General features: G+C 34.1%; 1 pseudogene; it reads right to left on the reverse strand.

Moving 5' to 3' along the window:
* Window positions 1–2,314: 2,314 nt before the first annotated feature.
* On the reverse strand, window positions 2,315–8,908 carry LOC113751027 (annotated as a pseudogene).
* Between the last annotated feature and the right edge of the window lie 870 nt (window positions 8,909–9,778).

The following is a 9,778-nucleotide window of genomic DNA, read 5'->3' on the forward strand; positions in this document are numbered from 1 at the left end:
CACTATGGTGATCTCACTCAAATATTTTAAGAAGGTTCAGCAAGTTCATTTCTAAGAAATACAGGCCTCACTAAATACTTTTTTGTAGTATCACGAAATTATTTTTATGTATTATGTTCAAAATAATTTTTATTTATTTAAATATATGACATAAAAAATCAAATATTAATTTTAATTATAAAGGGATATAAAAATAAATAACTTCTTAAGAAAAAATTAATTCAAAAGTAGTTAATTCACACACACACACACACACATATATACATATATATATTCTCATAATATAAACTAAAATTGTAAAAAATTAGGAGAACTAACTTTGTTTTACACAAATAATTACACAATATGAATTAAAATTTTTAAAACTTAGGGGAGGGGGAGCTATGGCCCCCATTAGCCCCCATTGGTTCCATTATTGATTTCAATGGCATCTTAATTCCAAACCTGCAAGATTACAAAGGAGAAAACAATTGATCACAAAATGAATTTTAGACTATGGTAATTCTACTGAAATATTTTTAAAAAGCTCAGCAAGTTCACTTCTAAAAAATACAGGTCTCACTGAACATTTTTTTTATAGTATCAACTCCACAAAATTCAACAGAGTTAAATTAAACCACCAATATTGATTTTCATACTAAAAGTTGATTGATGTAAAAAATGTTTGCATCTTTGTACAAAATTATCAAACCGAATGCATAATGTTTGTAAGTATTTCATTTTAAAATAATTTTCATCTGTTGAAATATATGACATCAAAAAATATCAATTATTAACTTTAATTATAAAGGGATGTAAAAAATAAATAACTTTTTAAAGTAAAAAATTAATTCAAATGTAATTAATTCATACACACACACATATATACATATATATATATATTCTCATAATATAAACTAAAATTGTAAAAAAATAGGAGGGCCAACTTTATTTTATACAAATATTTACATAATTTGAATTAAAATTTTTAAAACTTGGGGAAGAGGGCTATGGCCTCCATTAGCCCCCATTGGCTCCATCATTGATTTCAATGACGTCTTAATTCCAAACCTATAAGATTACAAAGAAAAAAACAACTGATCACAAAACGATTTTCACACCATAGTGATCCCAATGAAATATTTTAAAAAGGTTCAGCAAGTTCACTTCCAAAAAATACAAGTCTTGCTGAACATTTTTTTGTAATACGAACTCTATGAAATTTAATAGAATTAATTAAACCACCAATATTAATTTTCATACTAAAAGTTGACTGGTATAAAAAATTTTCGCACCTTTGCACTAGATTATCAAATCTAATGCATAATGTTTGTACATATTTCATTTTGAAATCAAATAAAACATGCAATTATATTTATTTCTGTCAATATATTATTCATTTTCTAATATAAATTATTATTATTATTTTAAGATCCATCTTTCGCAAAAACACAATTCTTGAATGATCTACAAGTTTTGTCATACTTTGAACTATTGTTAAACAAATCTTAAATTTTAATTATGTTGGTATAATTTTTTAATTTTTCCAAATTATGTTGGTATAATCTTTTAATTTATTTCAATAACGTAAGCACCGTGCATAGCACGGGTATTAACACTAGTATAGAACTATAGTAAAACCTTTTTCAAATCATAATTATTGAAATCTTACATATTCCATAAGTTATTTCCTTCTTCCACCATATCATTGATTAGTATGCAAAACGTTCATTATCTCTTCCCCTAATTTTGATTTAATTTAGTGTAAAAAAAGAGAATTAACTATTACATTGACAGATTTACCAATATTGTTGAAAACTGAATATTTATTGATGACAAAAATGGATTGCTAGATCTTTTCTACTTAATTAAATATGAATATACAGTTCTAGATTTATTGCCATTATAAAAATTTAAATTATCTAAAAGAATATCTACCAAGTTTTTTATATAGGGTACATTATTTGATATATACTATCATATTATAGTGAAAGTATGTAAACAAATTTTTAAAATTAGTAAATAATTAAACATTTAGAATGCATTAATTTTTAAAGTTAATATGAATGAACATGTAGAATTGTTGTTAATTTTTATATTTAAATTATTCATATTTGTATCAATTCGCAATAAATAAAAAAAGCCGTGATAAGGCACAGCCAAAAGTCTAGTATGTCATTGAAAGACATTAATGGAAGTGGGTGATATGGCAATAATAGATTCTTGCGATTTGTGCAGCCAAAGAGTATAACTAGGAGGATGCGCGGTGTAATTTTCAATCTTGTCCATAAATGCCCAGTTATTCAAATTCAAATATTAAATATGAAAAAGATTATTAGATGCTTCTCCTCTTATCGCATGGACGAACACCCTGCAACCAGATTATTAGATGAAAATAATTTAGGCTTCAATATGAATGTAGAAATTATGCAAATAAAATATGAATCTGGAGTAAGATATTCACCTCTACCACATACCCTCTAGTCTTTCATAAACAAAAAAAAAAGGAAAATGGAAAATTCACTGGATTTAAGTGGAAGTAGTCGTAATATTTGAGTTCTAAAAGAAATATTAAGAGTTCCAAATAATTCCCTCGAACTGGATAAAGCATTTGAGCTTAGTAATTAAATCAAAGGTTCCTTTCCACCCGACTTGAAACCAAGAAAATCAGAATGCTATCCACAGCCACAAGAATGTTCACATTTAAAATCAAAAGTGCACACCTAACCTTCAAAAGACCTACCAAATGCTCTCGACAAAGTTCTAATGCAATGATAGGAGGACAATTAAGACTTGAAATTGCAACATGCCGACTATTTCCTGCATTTGCCAACATCAGTGGCAGGATATCCGTCCTGTCTGTACAGCCATCACCACCAAATGCCCCAACAGCAGTTTGCATAGTCCTGTAGTGTTAGAATAAATCATCATAACCAAAAGCATAAAGTCAAGGTGCCAAAGCATGCCTTTTCATATCAGGTTAGAGCTTGTGGAGCAACTATTCAGTTGAATGTATAACGGTTAACTTTAGTCTCCTTGAATCAGGGGATAGCAGGCATTGACAGCAATTACCCTATAAAACGTCATCCCATGTACTTGAAAATGTGCACTCAACCATGTGTAGAGCTGTTAGTCGAGCCGAGTATCTGAACGCGTAGCTTGACTCATGAATAATTCCAGCCAGGCTCGAGCTCCCTCGACCGTGCGGACGATCCATGATATGCGCTTGAACTCGACTCGAAAAATTGAAATGTGACTCGAGCTCGAGTTCGAGCTCAACTCGTTTATCACAAACGAGCCAGGTTCGAACGGGCTCGAGCTGAAGCTCGAAATATCTGTCCGAGCTCGAGGCTCGAGGCTCGAATTCGAAATATTTGTCGAGCAATCAACAAATACAAAGTCCAACATAATTCCATTCAATAGATCCAAAAATTGGTCCAGCACTCAACAAATACGAAGTCCAACATAATTCCATTCAATACAAATACACAAACTCCAACCTAATATCATGAAGGATTGCATTGTCTGGAGTTAGGCTAATTCAATCTAATAAACGAAATATCTAGCTGCGGATGGTAATAATTGGCTAGAGTTAGGCAAATCGAGCACTACAAATGGCACACCCTATCCAAAATCAACAAAAATTGCTAAGTTGCCAATACAATGCCATTCACATTCAAGAATACACAAACACTAACCACATTTCATGCGAGACAACATATAAGACCATAACATCCATACAACGCAAACTCTAGGAATAAAAGTCAACAAATACACAAATTACAGGTTAATTCCATACGAGGCAACATCCATAAGAGCCAATATACCATAACAGGTTTTGTCCAGCCAAATAAACGCACAAACTACAACCAAATAACTATGTAAAACACTACTACATAGCTAAAAAATTGTCCAACTTCAGAAATCACAAGAAAAAGTACAGCAACCCCTTCAAAAATCACAAGAAAAAGTACAGCTTCACAATACTAGCTTCACAAATCACAAGAAACAACATCACATATTCCAGAAAACAACCTTCAAATGTCCGAAAGATCAATTTCTTCAATTGTAGATGATTTAGGAGCATCAAGTGGTTCCTACAAAATGAAAACAAGAAAGTTACAACTCCTAACAAGATAAAATGAGCTGCCAAAATAAACAACTAGTAGAAGATATATTTTACTTACATGAGACTTGTTTTTTAACCCATGAAGATTGCGGATCCAATCATTCCCAAAACAGACATAGAAGCACGCCTATCATCTATTATTCTACCACCAGTACTGAAAGTAGATTCGAATGCCATGGTTGTAACTGGAATAGCGAGTACATCACTTGCCAATCTTGACAATATAGGAAACCTCCATCTTTCCCCTTTCCACCAACCCAAGACATCAAGATTTGCATTTGCATCACAAACATACCTGCCCTCTTACAAATAGACATCTAAATCTGATTTTTCAGGGAGAGCCTTGTCAATTTCACTAACAATCATCTGAAATTTTTCTTTCCTAGTTAGAACATTAACTCCAAGCTTTTTAGCAACCCTTTGGGTAGGTTTACTTGTAATTTCTGCATGTTTTCATTTTCCAGCTTCCCTTTGTGGTTCCTCGCTATGAGATGAGATGTGAGCATCCAGATATTCATTATAGAGGTCATAAAGAATGTATCTAATCTCATCAATGTACCTAGGGGCTGCATTCTCTCCATAAATAACTGGGAAAGTATGATTAACTTTTGTACCTCAGATCAAGAATAGCACCCAAAGACATCAAGACATTGCTTTCACCCCAATACTTGTCAAATTTTTGTGCCATACTCTCAGCCATAAACCTAATATGATCAGAAAAATTGACAGCCTTTTCATTTAATAGCTCTTTAATCCTATACAACTCTACAAGAAAAAGTTAGCCGTTGGTAATCGGATCCAGAAATAATATTGGTGATCTCATAAAAAATACCCAAAATTTACATACTTCTTCAACTTTCATCCACTCGTACTCACTTGGGACATAGTGAAACCCAGGATCAATGTCCCCATACCTGGGAAATACATCCCTAAACTCTAGAACTGAAGCCAACATCAAATAAGTGTTGTTCCACCTAGTTGGGCAGTCCAAACTGAGTTTTTTAGAAGGCAATTGAAGTTGTTTTTTTTTATTTTGGCAAAGTCATTGAGACGAGACTCTGAATTTTTCAAATATTTAATCCCCTCTCGAACAACATCAATTACATCAACAATTTGATTAAGCCCATCTTGAACAAGCAAATTAAGTATATGGGCACAACATCTAACATGAAAAATTTTTCCTCCAATGCTCAACCTTTTTCTTAGAGAGAAATTCTCTTTAAGTCTCCTAATGCATACATCATTATAAGAAGCATTGTCCACAATTATAGTAGAAATCTTATTCTCAATCCCCCACTCAAGAAAACACTTACTTAAAGCATCGGCAATAATTACTCCTGTGTGAGGAGGTGGGACATTACAAAAATTTAGAACCCATTTTTGCAACACCTAATCACTATCAACAAAATGCCCTGTCACAATCATGTATTGAATTTTTTGACCAAATTTCCACAAATCTGTGGTTATACTAACCCTATTGGCATCTTTTAATATATTTCTCAACCTTCTATTTTCAAGCATGTAAGCAGTCACACAATCTTCCTTTACTGTTTGCCGGTTAATCTTTTTATAAAATGAAGATGCAGCTTTCATGAACTTGTTTAAAACAATATGGTCCAACATAGAGAAAAGATACTCATGTACAAGAACCATATGAGCTGCTAACTCTCATACTTTAGCATGATTATAGGAAAAATTAGTTATAGAAGTTATACCATCCGAATGTCCTTCGGTGAAGGATAACACTTGCTGCCTATTTTGATTTTCCTCCCCAATAGCCACCTTCTTTTGTAGACAATTTTTGAGGTGACGCTTGTGTTGAGAAGTAGCTCCAGATGGGCTTTTGGCAAATAGTTCTTTGCAGTGATTGTACTGCACTTTCAATGTTCCACCAAGCTATTTTACTACTGTCATATCCTCCTATATTGTTGACTTCTTTTTCCGTTGCTTTTTTTCAAATGGATTTGCTCCTTCAACAGGACCTTTGTCCCCTGTTTCTGCTCCTTTATTCGGTTGCTCTAAGTTATCTAAGTCCATCTCTTCTTTGCTCATCCCATCAGTATTAGACTCCACCTCAAGTTTTTGATCTACAGCTTCATTTCCAACCTTCATAATAGGACTTGTTGATGATCCTTGGTGTGAATGAAATAGAGGACTGTACATACCTATTATTTAAAAGAGAAAATATACTTGAGTCACATCCATAAGGAACATATGCAATCAAGCCCATATGATATTTAATAACTCAACCACTTAATGCAGTGCATACTGAAATTTAACAAAAACTTCTACTATCAGATAAAGTGCTAGGTAACAAAAACTATTACTTATTTACTATCAGTGACTATAAGAAAGACTGGTTCTTTGCTCAAGTTAATCCGAATCAAACTCAGTCAGGGTGGTCAACATCTAGGAAAGCCGAAAGGGAGAAAAGTTGAAAGTTGGACTGTGTTACACGGATAAGGAATGGAGTTGGGATTGTAAATTACACAAACAGGAAGAGGGGCAGAGATCCGAGAATCTTAGATGTTAGCTTAGGAATCAGGCTTTAACAGACTGTTTCACTTCGCTCTTTTTTTCCTTTTGGACACCAGATAAGATTCTTAGACATCCGTTAATCACAAGTCACTCAAAGAATTCATGTTCATTCCACGAATAAGTTATTTCTCTTTTCCAGTTGATGGAAAACCAACATCATTAATATCATCATGTACTTGGATGACATCAGCGTCTGCTTTTCGTCAAAATCTAGACTCATAATATGTATATATATAGCCGTGATGAAGTGGGGAGACCAAAGGGAGATAATTTTAGTACACCACACAAGACATAAGAAGAAGAGACAACTCCCTCCCTCCCATAAGGCCATGTAATAACATGAAGAATAAGCAAACGCTATATTGGTTGTTCAATATTGATAGCAGGTTATGAACTCTTGGAAGGGGATAATACTATTTTTTTGATACAAGCAAAAAGCAGCAGTCCTTTCCAGTGAATTATGTATGACTACATTTATTTGGAAGGACCCTCATCATTGAATCCCTAACAAAATATAGTGCACATTATCTGAATGGTAACCATAGAATGCTCATGAATGACTGCTGCACAGACTACGGTACTAGAAAGCAGGCCACAGCTTCAAACTCTCTCTTTAATTGAGCTCAAAGAAAATTTGGAAGGACAAGCATGCAACTAAAAAACAAGGATGCTATCTTCCTCTTTTTTTCTTCATGTCGGTAATGCATGCAGCTAAAGACTCTAGACCTGGGAATATTTCAGTCAAGTTTGCAGTACAACTTAGGATAATTTACCTACGAAAAGAGACAAAACTTACTAAAAATCATGGTGGATTAGAGAAACCAGTCAAATTGGACTGGTCAATGGTTTCTTGCAGTGATTTTTGGTGGAGACCAAAGAGCATAGATTAACTGGAGGTGACTGGTTTTGGCCGTGGTGATGGACCGGTTGTTAATGGAAGAAAACAAAGGTGCTAGTGGACTAGTTGATTTTGGTGGAAAGCAGGGATAGTTGATGGTAGAAAACAGGAAGGCCAACGATTGTGGGTGACTTGGTGGATGTTGCTTTGTTGGAGTATTGCTGGCTATGGGTTGCGGCGGAGAGGCAGAGGTTCTGTGGGTTGCGGCATTGCTATTTGTGGAGTGCGGTGGAGAGGCAGAAGGGAGAAGAAGAATGAAACGATGCAATTGAAGTATCGAACCATAGTCCAAATTTCTACTCTTTGACTGCTAAAATGAGAAAAATGCCCTTCTTTATCGAGCTCAATCGAGCTACTCGATAAAGAAGGGAATTCGAGCTTACTCGGCTCGATAACTAAATGAGTATATTTCGAACTCGAGCTCAACTCGTTAACTGAAATTAACGAGCCAAGCTTGAACCTTATCAAGCTGAGCTCGAACGAGTTTTCGAGCTACTCATTTGGCTTAACAGCACTAACCATGTGGGAATGGCATTGACAGACCACAACTCAATGCTCAAAAAAAGAAAGGACCAAAGAAACAGTCATTGATCTATAATTTAGAGCTACTATCAAGTTTTGAAGCTAGCTGCAGCCTAATTCTGCCGGAGTTTCTTTCTTCATACAAGAAATTCAGTTTACGTAGTTCAAGACATGAAAATATGTATGTTTAAGAAGTTGGATAAGCAAACTCAACATTGACTACAAAAATCCAGAATTCTAGAGTTTGAGGAGTCATTCTTTCCAAAAATGATAGCTTATGGTAGTTAATACACAAAAAGTTAAGAGAATTGGTACCTTAGCAATGGAGATGTGACAACTAATTCAATCCTATTCAAAAGCCCACTTGTATGTACATGCTTGCGCAAATTATCAACTTGATACAGGAGCTAAAGATTGTCATACCCTATAGTTACCATAAAGGACTTTATTCTAGATTGAAAAACAAAATAGAGGTAAGAGATTCAACTATGTATCACAGGAAGTCAGTTGTTTCCTACCTGTTGCTAGCCAAGTGGAGTAAGGTGTGCGTCGAAATATTCTAGAGACGCATATGCTTTATAGTTCATATCTCCTTCCACATTATGGATTCCTTGAGCATGCCTCACCTAAGTTATGGTTTAATGAGACCACAAAGATCATTAAATTGTGCGCAAAAGCCAAGAGAAAGGACAATCTTAAGTATCATTCAAATCTAAAAGACGGAGTTAATTGGCATATTTAGAGTATGATACTGAATATCTAGAAAATTTGAATTTACCAACCAGGTAAAGAGTTTTGCACCAGTGCAATGGATACAGATTCAGAAATTCACCACTGTCCATACTAGCAATTGTAAGAAACAAAAAGATCTATTCACAAAAAAAAAAACTCAAAAGAGTAGCTCCCAAAAATGCTATACAGCATAAAAACTCTTGGCAACATTGTGTAGGCACAAACATAGATACATGTAAAAACTAGAGCTTAACACTGGGAAGTCAAGGCCAATTGTTTTGGGTGATGATGGACCAAATTTCAAGGCAGGGAAAAGAACTGCTTGGTATAGTCTTACCAATTCAAAATTAAAGAATAGCTATTGAGCATTTTATAAATGGAAGCTCCATGTAAATGCCAGACAACCACATGTAGGTTAACAAACATTTTTCCATATTTTACTCCCCAAGGATTTTTAAATTGCACCATATTCTTAAAATTTTTAAACGCTATTTTCAATCCTTATAAATGTCAGATCCCAACACCAAAAAAAAAAAAGTTCTGCAAAAAATATGAGGTTGACCCCTCAAATACGCATCTCAGTTAGCCTCGCCTCTAAAGTCTCTAATCCTGCATACAATTATGTTTTGGGATGACAAAGCTCAATTCTACTCACTTAAAGATGAGTGAAAAGCCAAAATCAGAAAGCAGAAATGACAAATGTCTGGTATATAGAATTTCGACAAAATATCAAAATCTCAGTGTTGCTCATCTAAAATGAATCCCAAATGAGCAAAAAGAACAATAACATTTCATTTTTATATTTAAATTACAGAAAAAATGCAGTGAGCAGATTGGGAAGAAGAAAAGGTTGAACTTTTTGGACTTACAGCATCAATGAGAAAGAGAGAGGTGAAGCGGATGCAATAGGGAAGCTACACAAGTTGGAAATGTTAGGAGCAGTGTAGAGGGAATTGATGATGATAATCAGAATCGAACAG

Source organism: Coffea eugenioides, chromosome 11, assembly GCF_003713205.1.
Source record: "Coffea eugenioides isolate CCC68of chromosome 11, Ceug_1.0, whole genome shotgun sequence".
Taxonomy (NCBI): Eukaryota; Viridiplantae; Streptophyta; class Magnoliopsida; order Gentianales; family Rubiaceae; genus Coffea; species Coffea eugenioides.